Source organism: Rana temporaria, chromosome 5 (assembly GCF_905171775.1).
Source record: "Rana temporaria chromosome 5, aRanTem1.1, whole genome shotgun sequence".
Lineage (NCBI taxonomy): Eukaryota > Metazoa > Chordata > Amphibia > Anura > Ranidae > Rana > Rana temporaria.
This window is the reverse complement of record NC_053493.1, coordinates 184,453,297-184,469,014: the sequence shown is the minus strand read 5'-3', so window position 1 is coordinate 184,469,014 and position 15,718 is coordinate 184,453,297. Positions and strand designations below refer to the sequence as shown.

At 48.2% G+C, this 15,718-nt stretch overlaps 1 protein-coding gene across 1 annotated transcript in view; it reads left to right on the top strand.

Moving 5' to 3' along the window:
- The first annotated feature begins 955 nt into the window (after positions 1-955).
- The window catches only part of LOC120940522 (C-C chemokine receptor type 3-like), a 174,874-nt gene continuing 160,111 nt past the window's right edge, over positions 956-15,718 (top strand). Inside the window, exon 1 of the mRNA XM_040353439.1 lies at positions 956-1,148. The gene's annotated coding sequence lies outside the window, so the exon portion shown is untranslated. The remainder of the gene's footprint in view (positions 1,149-15,718) is intronic.

The window sequence follows — 15,718 nt, the reverse complement described above, 5'->3', positions numbered from 1 at the left end:
AGAATCTAACTCTGCTTTTTCCGGCGTATGAGATGACTTTTTGGATGCAAAAAAATGCATCCTAAGTCAGGGGTCGTCTTGTACGCCGGTGACAGTCTCTGTCTGCTGCGAGCATCCATGATTAGAAAGCCGCTCCTTCTCCTCAGAGTGTCCTGTGATAGGCGGAACACAAATCTTCCCAGCAGCGCCTCTGTTCTGTGTTCCTCCTATCACAGATGCCTTCACATCCTCGGACGAGAGGACGTCCGTGATAGGCGGAACACAGAACAGAGGCGCTGCTGGGAAAATTTGTGTTCCGCCTATCACAGGACAGTCTGAGGAGAAGGCGCGGCTTTCAAATCATGGACGCTCGCAGCAGACGGAGACTGTCACCGGCCTGGAAGTCAGAATCAGCAAAACGTGAGTGATGGCACTGTTGGCACAGTGGGGGGAAAGTGATGGCACAGTGGGGGGAAAGTGATGGCACAGTGGGGGCAAGTGATGGCACAGTGGGGGCAAGTGATGGCACAGTGGGGGCATATTATGTAATGGCACAGTGAGGCATGTAATGTAATGGCACAGTGAGATTTGAAAAAAGCCTGTTTCTGTCAGCGGTTCTGGCTACCCCTCAGCTTCCAGAAAGACTAGTAGGAAGGGGGTAGTCTTATATGGCGAGTATATCCCCAAACCAACATTTTTCCTGGAAAATTAGGGGGTCGTCTTATACACCGGCAAATACGGTAGGCACTTACATGCTTGTCTATTTACTATAGAAACCAATTATGTTTCTTGTATAATTTTCCCAGTGAACTAAAGATACATCAACCTTTGAGAATACTGTATATATTAATGATGAACTCATTTGTATGTAATTTATGTTGATTCTATTAAGAATTTGTTTTAGTTTAACCAGGAATAACCTTGAAAACATAGAATTTGCAGAAGCTTTACAAATGAATAGAAAGAGGAAACATAGTTTCAGTGGAGAACTGAAATTATAGACACAGCACATTTTACATAAAAACAGGATATTTGCAAACCGTTCTTTAAAAATAATTTACTCTGATATAAAGGAGAAGACAGATGCATAGACCTGGTGTCACAAATATTCAGATGAGAAAATATATCACCATTAACAGAGATCCCAAGAAATGAAACTAAAATTAAAGGTATGCATTTCCTAATTGCTGATCAACATAGGGCAAATATTTACTTTTGAACACATAATAAGTTAGCTAGATTTATCCCCGTTAAAAAGATCTATTTGAATGCTCATTAGGATGTATCATTTAGGATGTATCATTCACCCCCATCAAATCATTCTCTGCAGCTATTACCCTTTGTACCACCACCCCCTCCCTTTAGAATGTAAGCTCTACGAGCAGGGCCCTCCTGTACACTTTGTATTGAACTGTACTGTAATTGTGTTGTTCCCCCTATACATGGTAAAGCGCTGCGTAAACTGTTGGCGCTATATAAATTGTGTATAATAATAATAATAATAATAATAATAATTTAGGCTCATTATTGTTTATCTTCAATGTATAGCTTACAGTCAGAAGAGAAACTTGATTCCAGCATAATACAATACCTGTGGTTCCAAATCACAAGAGGGAGTATAATACATGCAAGGTTTTGCTAGTCCTGCTAAAAACAACATTGTTAAGCAACAATGCCCGTTTAGCATTAAGCATGTACTTTAAAAATCTACAGGTTGTAACAGAAAAAGGCAGGGAAAAAGTAGATATATTTTGTTTAACAAAAAGTTAATAACTATACTTTAATTTTAGCTGCAGTCTAATATGAAACATATTTATAAAGCATAGAATCTGACATTCAGCAAACATTCTCTGCAAGTGAATTTTCCAGGTACATGTATTTTAAAAGTGATATGACAATGATTAAATCTCCACCAGAGATATTTAAAAACCAGTCACATTCACTGGTTTATAAATAGACCAGGCGTCTTTTAATTTTGTTAAGCAGAAATTCACTCACAAATGTTCCCATATGAACAACTCAATAAAAGCTTCAGATTAACAAGTAAATTCAGTTTATCAAAGGTCACTATACGTATTTCACTGTGAATCCTGATCTTAAATGTACAGTAAAACCTTGGATTGCGAGCATAATTTTTTCCAGTAACATGTAATCCGAAGAACTTGTATATCAAAACGAGTTTTCCCCATAAGATTCGTTCCACAACCAATTATTCAGAAGTCCTTCAGTTTATAGTCCATATAAAAAGATTATAGCAGTGTGATAGGTTGTGTAACCATAAAATGTTCATCCACAAATAGAAGCCTCCACAAGGGGATTAGAAGCATAATCCAGCAGGAGCTACAGAGTATAAAAGAGAAGAGAGGCACCTCTAAATGTAGCAATATGTTGCTAAATGTTGTACCTTCATAAATGTAACCATATTTGCTACACTTCGAGGCATCTCTCTTCTCTTTTATACTCAGTTGTGATATGACGCTACTTGTCTATCAAGACAGCGCTTGTATATCAAGTCAAAATATTTTTTTTACATTTTGATTGTCTTGCAAAATGCTCTTAAACCAAGTTACTCTCAAACCAAGGTTTTACTGTATTCGTGTTTTCTAGCATCACTTGCTACTTACCTCAGGGAGAATAAAGATAACAGCAAAATCAAACATATATTTGATATTGTCTATTGAATGGCAGTTGGGAGTTTGCCTCTTTCTCTGATCTCTGATGAAGAGACTCATACCATTATCTGAGATAAGTTTAAATTCACAGATTTTAAAATTTTCTGCATATGTTCTGTTAACCACTAGCCGACCAGCCACCGTCATTATACGGCGGCAGGTCGGCTCTCCTGGGCGAGAGCCCGTAGCTATACGTCCGCTCTTCGAGCGGCCACTAGGGGGCGCGTGCGCGCCGCCGGAGGCGCGCGCGCACGCCCCCCGCTCGCCCCCAACTCCCGTGCGTGTGCCCGGTGGGCGCGATCGCCGCCGGGCACACGCGATCACTCGTTACAGAGCGGGGACCAGGAGCTGTGTGTGTAAACACACAGCTCTCGGTCCTGTCAGCGGGGGAAATGCTGATCTTCTGTTCATACAATGTATGAACAGAGGATCAGTGTTTCCCCTAGTGAGGCCACCCCCCCCCCCCACAGTAAGAACACACAAGGGACATACTTAACCCCTTCCCCGCCCCCTAGTGTTAACCCCTTCACTGCCAGTGGCATTTTTATAGTAATCCAATGCATTTTTATAGCACTGATCGCTATAAAAATGCCAATGGTCCCAAAAATGTGTCAAAAGTGTCCACCATAATGTCGCAGTAACGAAAAAAAATCGCTGATCGCCGCCATTACTAGTAAAAAAAATATATTAATAAAAATGCCATAAAAATACCCCCTATTTTGTAAACGCTATAACTTTTGCGCAAACCAATCAATAAACGCTTATTGCGATTTTTTTTTACGAAAAATATGTAGAAGAATACGTATCGGCCTAAACTAAGGAAAAAAAATGTTTTTTTATATATTTTTGGGGGATATTTATTACAGCAAAAAGTAAAAAATATTAATTTTTTCAAAATTGTCGCTCTATTTTTGTTTATAGCGCAAAAAATAAAAACCGCAGATGTGATCAAATACCACCAAAAGAAAGCTCTATTTGTGGGAAAAAAAGGACGCCAATTTTGTTTGGGAGCCACGTCGCACGACCGCGCAATTGTCAGTTAAAGCGTCGCAGTCCCGAATCGCAAAAAGTGCTCTGGTCTTTGACCAGCAATATGGTCCGGGGGTTAAGTAGTTAAACCGCAACAGTACTCAGCTTTACAAAGTGAGGTAATAGCAACCCTTTGTCATTTTAACCTAGTGCTTTTATAATCCTGTTTAGCTAGTTAAATTTTTTTGATAAAAACGAAGTAATCACACAGAATTACTTGCTCTGAGTAAGTTTTACTCTCCTGACAGACTCCATGGCAGCCTACGTGTGGGTTAATCCCGTCCCCTCATACCTCATAGAACCCCTCTCCCATAAATCTTTTTTTATTTTTTATTCCAACACAGGTGTGAGTTTGTTTATTTATTTTTTGCATCAAAAAGCTTTTATTGAGCAAATCAATAATGTACATGGTATACAAACAGCGTATAGTTACAGCAAAACATCAAGTGGTCACGAATAGAATGCTTGAGGGAAAAGAAAAAATAAATAAAAAAAAACAGAAGAGCAGACACTGCGACAACGCTTACATCTAAAATGTCCCGGGGTGCTAACATGTTGCATCGGATCAGCCATCTCTCTATCCCCAGTACCCCCCCCCCCGCTCCCCTGATCCCACCCATGGGCAAGAGATCCCTAGATACAGGTTGCAGGTGATTTCAGCCATTTGTCCCATATTTTTTCATATTTAGTTGGGCAGCCCCTATGCGAATAAACCAGTTTTTTGTACGGCAAAACATTGTTGACTTCTGTCAGTCAGTGGGACAGCTCTGGAGGGTCTGGTCTCATCCACACCCGTGCTATAACCTTCCGGGCCACAAAGAGTGTCTCATGTAAGAATACCTTGAGAAATGTATTCATTTCCGCATTTGGGAAGATTCCTAACAGGCATGGCTTTGGCTGTAGGGTTATGGGGGATCCCATCTTGTCGTGAAGGAACCTCACCACCTGTTCCCAGAAAGCCTGAATCTTAACACACTTCCACACCAGGTGGAAGAAGGTGCCCGTGTCCTGACAGCACATCGGGCAAGTGGCGGGAAAGTCTCTTCTGTATTTAGAGATCCTAAGGGGTGTAAGGTATGCTCTGTTTATAATAAAGGTTTGTGTGAGGCGGTCTGATAGCTTTGGGGATACGAGTTTACATGCATCCAGAGCATCGCTCAACTCGTCATCTTCCATTGGGCCCACCTCCCCCTCCCACCTGGATTTCAAGGCATAGACCGACGTAGTCGCGCTTGGGAGTGTAAGCATGGTGTGGAATTGGGTAATTAATTTTTTGGGGTCTGGATATTTAATCGTTGCCATTAGAGGGTTATCGGCCAGGGTCAAGTCATCCTGAGGGAACTGGGCCTGAAAAGCGTGTCGTAGCTGGGCGTAGCGAAAAAGCATATGGTCAGGTAAATTGTATTCAGTTTGTAACACATTAAAGGGTTTCAGCTTTCCACCTCTGGTGACGTGTGACACATAATATATCCCTCTAGAGCTCCATGCCTCAGTGTCCCGGATGCGCTCCAACTCCGGCATGGCAGCGTTGTGCCACAAGGAGGTGTAGCCATGCAGGGATGAAATGTTAAGCCTGTCCGAGACCACGCTCCACACCCTCCTGTAGTGATACAGCAGGGTGTGACGGTCCCCTGTAAGTCTCACCCCCCCCCCGCTATTGTCACCAAGTGCCAAGTGGACTGGGTCCACGCAGGGCACAGAACCTAATCCTGTCCACCTTGTCCACATGAAATAATTGCGCCAGCTGAGCAGCCAAGTAGTATGCATTGAAATCAGGTAGCGCCAGTCCGGCTAGTTCAGTCGGGTTCTTGAGTCTATGCCAGGGGAGTTTATGTCTCGTGGCGCCCCATATGAATGGCTTGAGGAGGGCTTCCAACAATTTGAAGCATCTGAGCACAAGATACACCGGAGAATGCCACACCATGTCTAGGACCTTAGGTAGCAGAACCATTTTCACCAAATTTATGCGACCCTCGCCAATGGGAGGCGAGCCCATTGCCTGGGTCCTCTGTTTTAGCATATCGAACAGTGGCGTGACATTCAGTGGGATATAGTCTGCCGGGTCTCTAGGGGTTCGGATTCCCAAATACTTAATTTCAGCGACTTTCTGCAGCGGAAGGAGGGCCCCATCTCTGGTCACCGGGTAGCTATCGAGTGGTAGTATCTGGGACTTGTCCCAGTTGATCCTGAGAAAGTGCCAAAGCGCTCTCAGGGCCAAAGCCAATGAAAGGGAGTCAGTAGAGTCGTCTAGGTACAGAAGAGTGTCGTCCGCGTATGTGCTTATCTTCTCCTCCACTCCCCCCTTCTGCAATCCCGTTATTGCCAGAGGTTCCACCACCAGCGCATATAGCAGCGGCGACAGGGGGCAGCCCTGCCTCGTGCCTCTGTGCAGGGGGAATTGGCCCGAGGGCCATCCGTTGGCCAAGACCCTAGTCACCAGAGCCTGGTAAAGGAGTCTCACCGAGTGAATAAATTTGGTGCCCAGTCCGAATTTTGCAAGACATGTCCAAAGGTACCGCCACTCCACCGAATCAAATGCCTTGGCAGTATCCAAGGCGACGATTATTCTAGAACCCAGGTTGTCATGGTTTGCCTGAAGGATAATAAAGAGCCTCCTGAGATTAAAGGAGGTGTTCCGACCAGGCATAAAGCCCGCCTGATCAGCGTGCACTAGGGAAAGGATTACGGTATTGAGGCGGATGGCAAGCACCTTGGCCAATATCTTGATGTCCACCTGTAATAGGGCGATGGGACGATACTATTCTGGCAAGTGGGGGTCCTTCCCTGGCTTGGGGGTCAGCTTCCCTCATCGAGGGCGGGAGTTCGGAGCTATCAGAAATGGAATTATAGAGGGCGAGAAGTCTAGGGACCAGTGTATCAGCGTAGGTAGAGTAGAACTCTGATGGCAAGCCATCAGACCCCGGTGCTTTGGATTTCAGGAGGCCAGCCAACGCATTGGAAATTTCCTCTGCCGTCAGTGGCTCCTCAAGTGTCTGAGTCTGCTGTGCGGTCAGTCGGGGGATTGGTAGGTCAGCAAGAAATTCCTCCGACAGGGAATCTCCATCGGGGCTACTGTGTCATATAGGGAGGAGAAGAAGTCACGAAACATAGCGGTCACCTGCTCCAGATCAGTCACAAGGTCGCCCCCGGGAGAGTGCAGGGAAATCACCACTGGGGGTCTCTCCTTGCAGTGTACCAAATAGGCGAGTAGTTTCCCTGCTCTCTCACCATGTTCAAACGTTCGTTGTTTAAGAAAGAAGAGCTTCCTTTTCGACTTCTCATAGTGCAGTTGGTCAACTGCCCTGGTACAGAGCTTAAGGTCAGCAGCTAAGTCGGCGGTCGAGTTGGCAGTGTACTCCGCCACCGGTGCGGCCGGGGCTCCAACCATCCTGTCTAGCACATTATTAAAATCACCCAGCCAAATTGCTGGTGTATCAGGATGAAGGGCCATATAGTCAAATCCTGCAACCAAAATAGTGGAGTGAAACGGAGGTGGGACATAAAATGCCATTATTAGAAGCAGATCCCCATACAGCTTAGCTTTCAAGAAGACATACCTGCCCTGCGGGTTTATCACTGAATCCTGGAGTTCAAAATGAGCCGTTTTGGCAATTAACAGTGAAACCCCTGGAGTGAGAGGTGTGGACTGAGTGGAATCCCCAGCCCACTCACGGCCGCCTGAGTGTCCTCTGGACTGAGCCCTCCGCATGTGTCTCTACCAGGGCCACCACATCTGCCCTCAGTTTTTTAGACACTGCAAAAATCGCAGAACGCTTGATCGGATCTCTCATCCCACGGACATTCCAAGTTAGTAACTTCAGCGTGGCCATGGGACAAGACAGGAGGAATAAATAACTCCAGGACTCAGACAACCCTCAATTACATTCATTAACACACCAGGACCATGTATACACATATCAATGCATGTCAGTACAAGCACATTTGAATACCATTCAGAGACTGTTTGCTCAATTAAAATATAAAGTAAGAGAAAAATAACGGAAAACATTTGAATCTGCCCAACCCCCCTCACTGCCCTGCACTGTCCCCAACTGGTGCGGGCTTAAACCCTCAACTGCCAACATGGCAAGAGCAGCACCCAGATCATAGCAGAAAAACTGAGTTTCAAAAATGAACAGGAGGTCACCAGCACAGTCCTAGATGGTATCCAAACAGACCTCCCAGGGAGGGCCCGTGCAGTGGCACCCCTCCAGTCCCGATTGTGGGGCGAAATTTCGCTGTGTGCTATGCCACAGTGTAGGACTGTGCTCGCTGTCCGTTGCCAGCCCTTATGTAGAGCGCCTCCCTCCGCCGGGGGAAGGAGAGTTGATGAGAGAAACAAATAAAAGTCCTTCAAAAAAAGAAAAAAGAAAAGAGTCCAGCAATAGAAAAATAGGATGAGTGATCGTCCCCCCATCCGGGTCCAAGGGCAACCCGTCTCCCCAGTAAAGGATCAGACTGCGTGGGCGAGGGGAGATCATAACCCTGCAGACACCATACACCCCTCGGGGGGTCACAGATTAGGGGAGGGTCACTCCTCTCGTGGTCGCATGGCCGCGGGGCCCCGAGTGTCAGAGAGCAATGTCAGAATGCTATTTGAAGCCCCCGCCACCACGTAGGGGGAGAGGAGGCAACATGCCAGGGATGGAGAGGGGACAGCAGGTGTCGGGATCAGTCACCCCAAAGGTGGCCAGCAGGGAGAAATGGGGGGGGACCCCCAGGGCATGAGGTGGATCAGGGATCACGGGTTCCCCGTGAGAACGGGCAAAATAAACTGCAGGACCAAGGCACTAGAAACATCAGCGTAGCAAACAGTATGGTACTTATCTGCGTCTTTCTTGTCGCTCCAGCCAGGTCAAAACCTCCTCCGGGTAATCGAAGAAGTGTGCTCGGTCCTCACCCTCCACACGTAAATGGGCCGGGAATAACATGGCGTATTTCACGTGTTTGACTCGTAGACGCCGTTTGGCTTCCATGAAGGTCTTCCTTCTGCGCTGGACCTCAGCCGAGAAATCCGGGAAGACAGCCACCATTTTGTTGTCAAAGGGAATATTGCCCCCCTCTCTGCTCAGCATCCCTATGCCTGTAGTTGAGAAATTTTCCTATGAATGTGCGGGGGGGGGGGGTGCCCCGGGTGGCGGCGGCCTGCCCGTCACCTGCGAACATGGGGGAGAAGGCCTCTCTGCCATAAGTGTCACATAGTAGTTTTTCCAGGAAGTCTTGCGGGTCTCTCCCCTCTACCCCCTCAGGAAGGCCGATGAACCTAAGGTTACATCTACGGGTTCTCGAGGTCGTCTTGTTTCTGCAGTAGCTGGTTAATCTGCAGCTGCATGGCTTCCGAGGAGTGTTGGAGGGGGGGGGGGGGAGGGAGTCCTCGACAGTGCCCAGTCTCACCTCTGCCTCGGTGACTCTCTCCCTCAGCTTCTGGATGTCCTGCCTCACTAGGGAGATATCCACCTTTACCTCCTCTATCTTAGCAGTGAGGGTGGTCTGACATGCCACCACTGCTTCTTCGCAGGAGGTGCTATCACCAGTACCTTGGCTATGTCAGCGCCGACCGCCGCCTCCCCGTCCTTGTGGCGCCACCATCTTGTCCCGGGGAGCCCTTCTCCTGGCGGAGATATTGCTTGATTTTGAAGCCAGCTGACTTGGTCGCCTTCGGCGGGCCATGATCACTGTGTTGCCCGGGGTCTGCTGGAGACTTTCAGCGCTTGGAATCGCGGGTGGAATGCCAGGATATAGCGGTAAGGATGATCGTCCGGCCACGCCCCCCTCCCATAAATCTTTGCTCCTTTTTTGTCCTTCTTATAGGACCAAGATGAAGCCTTACCTTTTCATTAAGTTTTCTGTAATCCAGGCATGGCAGTGTGCACAGTGATACGTTGGTGGTTAGCTGTGATCCTCTCTGAAGTCCAGCAATCCTAGCTATTAGCAGGCGATATGCCATGAAGAGCTTACTAACCTGGCCATTGGCAGACAAGTGGCAATATGGCCAAACGTCCCAGCTATTAGCGGGAGACCTTGTAAATGCCCCGGTCATGCAGTGGGTCGAGCGAACAGTTCCCCAGGTTCTGGTCCAGATCGTGCCGTGGTGGTGGTAATATACAAAGATATTCATTTTATATGGCAGCAATATCTCTGTGTTTTGTGTGTCTCCTTATTTGCTATCAAGCTCCAGTGATTGGCCATGGTGGCTTAAACGCAGCTGTGTTTCAGCTCGCCATTTCAGAAAGTCGCCTGGGACTTGTCTGCGCATCTGCAAGCTGCGAACAAAGATACTGTGCTTGGCTTGTGTAGGCGCGGTTTTGCCAAAATGGCCGGGTCGCACATGCACTCGGCTGCCGGATGGCAAAGTTTTCCAGCGCAGGGGCGCTGCGGAGCGGTGACGTCATCAACCGCAGCAAATTTAAATAGCTGTCAAAGGGGCTTATGCGGCAGTTTTCACAGGCACTGGCCTACGGTTTACAAGGTAAATTGTTTGCTGCAGGCTCCCTGGGTGCTGGCTGCTGGCTATGTTTGTTATGTGTTCTCTCATGCCTGTTGTCACTCCTGTTTCTCATAAGGCTTTGGAAAAATGGAAAGAAACTGCGCTAAAAAATACCAAAAAGATGAGAAAAAAGGCAAAAGAGAACTGCAGCGTGGTCACAGTCTAATCCCTCTAGGTGCTGCGATTATCATGTAAAGAATAACTACAAGAAATAAACATAAGAAAAATATAAATCGCGCTACCTTAACCACCCTTCTTGCCGGACACAAGCGTATGCAAGTGGGTGATCTACAGTTATATAAGTGAAAGGCTGGCTGCCATGTCAGGAGCGACCTACAGTAGGTGAACCCGATTTTGTGTCAATCTCGCTCTCTTTCTCGGCGAGATTGAGCACCTACGAGCCCCATCGCGGGAGCCAGCGCCGAGCTGGCTTGCCGCGATGGAGACAGAGCCGTCATAGAAGCGACGGGAGATCCGACTTGGATTCCCGCCAATTCTACACGTGTGCGGCGTTTGCTATGAATCCTGAGGGGGAAGTCCCCGCCGGATTTTAAATAAAAATCCGGCATGGGTCCCCCCCTCAGGAGCATACCGGGCCCTTAGGTCTGTTATGGGTTGTAAGGAGAGCCCCCCTACGCCGAAAAAAACGGCGTAGGGGGTCCCCCTACGATCCATACCAGACCCGTATCCAAAGCACGCTACCCGGCCAGCCAGGAAGGGAGTGGGGACGAGCGAGCGCCCCCCCCTCCTGAGCCGTACCAGGCTGCATGCCCTCAACATGGGGGGGTTGGGTGCTCTGGGGCAGGGGGCCGCACTGCGGCCCCCCCACCTCAGAGCACCCTGTCCCCATGTTGATGAGGACAGGGCCCCTTCCCGACAACCCTGGCCGTTGGTTGTCGGGGTATGCGGGCGGGAGGCTTATCGGAATCTGGGAGCCCCCTTTAATAAGGGGGCCCCCAGATACCGGCCCCCCACCCTAAGTGAATGAGTATGGGGTACATCGTACCCCTACCCATTCACCTGCAAGAAAAGTGGTAAAAACACAAATAAACCACACAGTGTATTAAAATATTTTATTAGTCTGCTCCGGAGGCCGCCCCCTGTCTTCTTTATTAGCTCTTTTACCAGGGGGGGCTTCTTCTTTGACGTCTTCGGGTGGGTGGGGGCCGCCGTCTGGTTCTCTTCCACCGCCGGGGGGGGGTGGCTTTTAAAAAAGCCCCCACCCCCCCGGCGGGTTTCCTCCGGCGTCTTCGGCGGGGCTCTTCTTCTTACGCTATCCCGACGGGTCTTCTCCGCTATCCGGGGGGTCTCGCCGCTCTCCGCTGTTGACTCGGCGCACCCCGGTTCTTCGTCTCGCAGTCCGGTCCCTTCTTCCGTGCTGTACGTCTTCTTCCGCGCTGTGACGTCATGATGCACGGGTGTTTGACATACTACCTGCTATCTAATGGACTTTCTGCTGTTAATATTTTGGACTATTAACTCTTTCATAGCCAAAGTTTATATTTAGCTAATGTCTTTTTAATTTAGGTGTTCTCCGTTTGTTTTTGGTTTTCACTTGTAAATCACCATCACCATCACTGGTCTGGGATTTTGAGGTGGCTGCATGCTGCACCCTAGTGGCCAATATAGGTCGCTCCTGACATAGCAGCCAGCCTTTCACTTATACAACTATAGATCACCCACTTGCATACGCTTGTGTCCGGCAAGAAGGGTAGTTGAGGTAGCGAGATTTATATTTTTCTCATAAGGCTTTAATGGTTCATTTCAGTTTCAAGTTGCCTTGCCATGGATCTGTCACCGCCCCCTGTGGCCAACCTTTGCGTGGCAGGTAGAATTTCGTTATTTTCTGCCTGTGATGCTTAGGTTCACTCATTCAGGAGCTCTTAACCCTTTATTTTTCACTCAGCCCTTCTAGGTCTGAATACCTAGATGACCCTGGTGCAGGATTTGAATTTGCCCTAGTACCACAGCTGGTCAAAGCTGTCAAAGAAGCTTTGAGATGGGAAGAGCCAATGGAGGCACCCTCCAAACAGAGAAAATATTTTAAACACCTCAAAAAATAAAGCCCTAATTTCCCCTTTTTGGGTGAACTCGGAAAAATAATGATGAATGGGGTGGTGTTGAAAGAAAGAATTCCCTGTTAACAAAGGTATCAAAGATGTACCCATTTAAAAGCGAAGATGTAAAACAGCTCCTCTTATTGACGCTCCTCTTATTGACGCAGCCCTAATGTGATTGGTGAGGCCCATCAACAGGGTCTACCAGAGGATCTGGAAAAAAATTTGCAGACTTGCAATGCAGGGTCTTGCAAAAATCCAAAGATAAATGATATCCTGGGCTTCCTACAATTGGGCTTGGATCTCTCCTTGTCAGTCAGCTTGCTGCAGGTTCAAATTCAATTTCTGCCTTTATGGGCTAGACACTAGGGATGAGCTTCGTATTCGAGTCTAAATCATGTTCGACTCGAACATCGTATGTTCGATCGTTCGTCGAATTATGAACGTTTTGGGCCGTTCGCGCCAAATTCGAGTTGCATTTCAGGGCCCATAATTCAATTGCTGGCTGATGATTTGCCAAGCATGCACTATGACCCGCATGCTTTGCCAATCACAGCTTGCAAAAAACAGAGCCATAATTGGTCAAAGCCAGGGTGGCTTTGGCCAATTATGGCTCAGGGGGTGTAGTACACACCCCACACTATAAAAGGCTGCCCGCCTTGTGTAGTGTGTTGCGGTGGTTAAAAGAGAGAAGACAGAGAGAGAGAGTGTCATTTTTAGTAGGTAGAAAGAGCAGGCAGGCAGGCAGGCTAGTCAGTTAAAGTTACGCCGTGTAAGTTCTGTGATGCGCCGTCGTATCTATGCGCCGTATTCAGGGAACAAGATACGCCTGAATTTTGCCAAGATACGACCAACGTAAGTCTCCTACGCCATCGTATCTTGGGTGCATATTTACGCTGGCCGCTAGGGGCGCTTCCGTTGATTTACGCGTCAAATATGTAAATGAGCTAGATACGCCGATTCATGAACGTACTTGTGCCCGTCGCAGTAAGCTACGCCGTTTACGTAAGGCGTACGTCCGGCGTAAAGTTTCCCCTGCTATATGAGGCGGTGCCAATGCTAAGGTATGGACGACGGAACAGCCGTCGGATTTTACGTCGTTTTCGTAAGTCGTACGTGAATGGGGCTGGCGTAGGTTACGTTCACGTCATTGCCATTGAGCAGTCATATCTTAGGGCGTAAATTCGACGTGATTCTGAGCATGTGCGCGCATGTGCCGTTCGTACAGCGCTTCATTTACATGGAGTCACGATTCATTTCAATACAACACGCCTACTACAAGCCTACTTTGAATTAGGCGGGCTTACGTCGGCCAATTTACGCTACGCCACCGTAACTTAGGGAGCAAGTGCTTTGTGAATACTGTACTTGCCCCTCTATGTTACGTCGGCGTATCGCATATGAGATGCGCTACGCCCGCACAGAGATACGCCGATCTCTGTGAATCTGGCCCACAGTGTGCAGAGGATATATATGCATCCCAGGTGTTGTATATATATTTTTGGGGCCAGATTCACAAAGAGATACGACGGTGTATCTACAGATACACCATCGTATCTCTGATTTTTACTGGTCCTATCTATGCACCTGATTCATAGAATCAGATACGCATAGATAGGGCTGAGATCCGACAGTGTCACACTGTGTTACACTGTCGGATCTTTTTTTGGATTTAAAAATGGCGCCGGGGGCGTTCCCGCTGATTTACACTGAATAATATGTAAATCAGCGAGATACGCGAAATTCACGAACGTACGCGGACCCGACGCTGTGTTCTTACGTCGTTTCCGTAGCGCGGTACCCGTCGTATACTTACCCCTGCTAAAAGCAGGGGTAAGTATTGTTAAGTATGGCCGTCGTTCCCGCGTCGAATTTGAAATTTCCTACGTCGTTTGCGTACGCCGATTCATGAACACGCGCGTCGCAAGTCCCGCTCACGTCGCAACCACTGACGTCCTATTGACGTCAGTGGGAGCAATGCACGCCGGGAAATTCCCCGGACGGCGCATGCGTATTTAAATCGGCGCGGGAGCGCACCTGATTTAAATAGTACACTCCCCCAGCCGCGGAATTAGAATTCCGCCGGGGGAGTTAGGATCCGCCGTCGCAAGTTTGGAGGTAAGTGTGTTGTGAATTTGACACTTTCCTCACAAACTTGCGATGGCGGATCTTAAAACACATAGGTTACACGGATCTAAAGATCCGCTAACCTTTGTGAATCTGGCCCATACACTGTATAGTTTAGCTAGATCTGCATTTCCTAATTTACTGGCAGGCAGGTGATTGTGCTAGCTGCAGTATTGTCACGTGGTGTACTGCCTGTGTCCTCTGCAGTGTGCACCTAAAGCTACGTGGTGTGTACTGCCTGTGTCCTCTGCAGTGTGCACCTAAAGCTACGTGGTATGTACTGCCTGTGTCCTCTGCAGTGTGCACCTAAAGCTACGTGGTGGTACTGCCTGTGTCCTCTGCAGTGTGCACCTAAAGCTACATGGTGTGTGTACTGCCTGTGTCCTCTGCAGTGTGCACCTAAAGCTACGTGTTGTGTACTGCCCGTGTCCTCTGCAGTGTGCACCTAAAGCTATGTGGTGTGTACTGCCCGTGTCCTCTGCAGTGTGCACCTAAAGCTACGTGGTGTGTACTGCCTGTGTCGTCTGCAGTGTGCACCTAAAGCTACGTGGTGTGTGTACTGCCCGTGTCCTCTGCAGTGTGCACCTCAAGCTACGTGGTGTGTACTGCCCGTGTTCTCTGCAGTGTGCTCCTAAAGCTACGTGGTGTGTACTGCCTGTGTCCTCTGCAGTGTGCACCTAAAGCTATGTGGTTTGTACTGCCTGTGTCCTCTGCAGTGTGCACCTAAAGCTATGTGGTGTGTGTACTGCCTTTGTCCTCTGCAGTGTGCACCTAAAGCTATGTGGTAGTGTGTAGAGGATATATATGCATCCCAGGTGTTGTATATATATTTATACACTGTATAGTTTAGCTAGATCTGCATTTCCTAATTTACTGGCAGGCAGGTGATAGTGCTAGCTGCAGTATTGTCACGTGGTGTACTGCCTGTGTCCTCTGCAGTGTGCACCTAAAGCTATGTGGTGTGTACTGCCTGTGTCTTCTGCAGTGTGCACCTAAAGCTACGTGGTGTGTACTGCCTGTGTCCTCTGCAGTGTGCACCTAAAGCTACGTGGTGGTACTGCCTGTGTCCTCTGCAGTGTGCACCTAAAGCTACGTGGTGTGTGTACTGCCTGTGTCCTCTGCAGTGTGCACCTAAAGCTACGTGGTGTGTACTGCCCGTGTCCTCTGCAGTGTGCACCTAAAGCTATGTGGTGTGTACTGCCCGTGTCCTCTGCAGTGTGCACCTAAAGCTATGTGGTGTGTACTGCCTGTGTCCTCTGCAGTGTGCACCTAAAGCTACGTGGTGCGTACTGCCTGTGTCTTCTGCAGTGTGCACCTAAAGCTACGTGGTGTGTGTACTGCCCGTGTCCTCTGCAGTGTGCACCTCA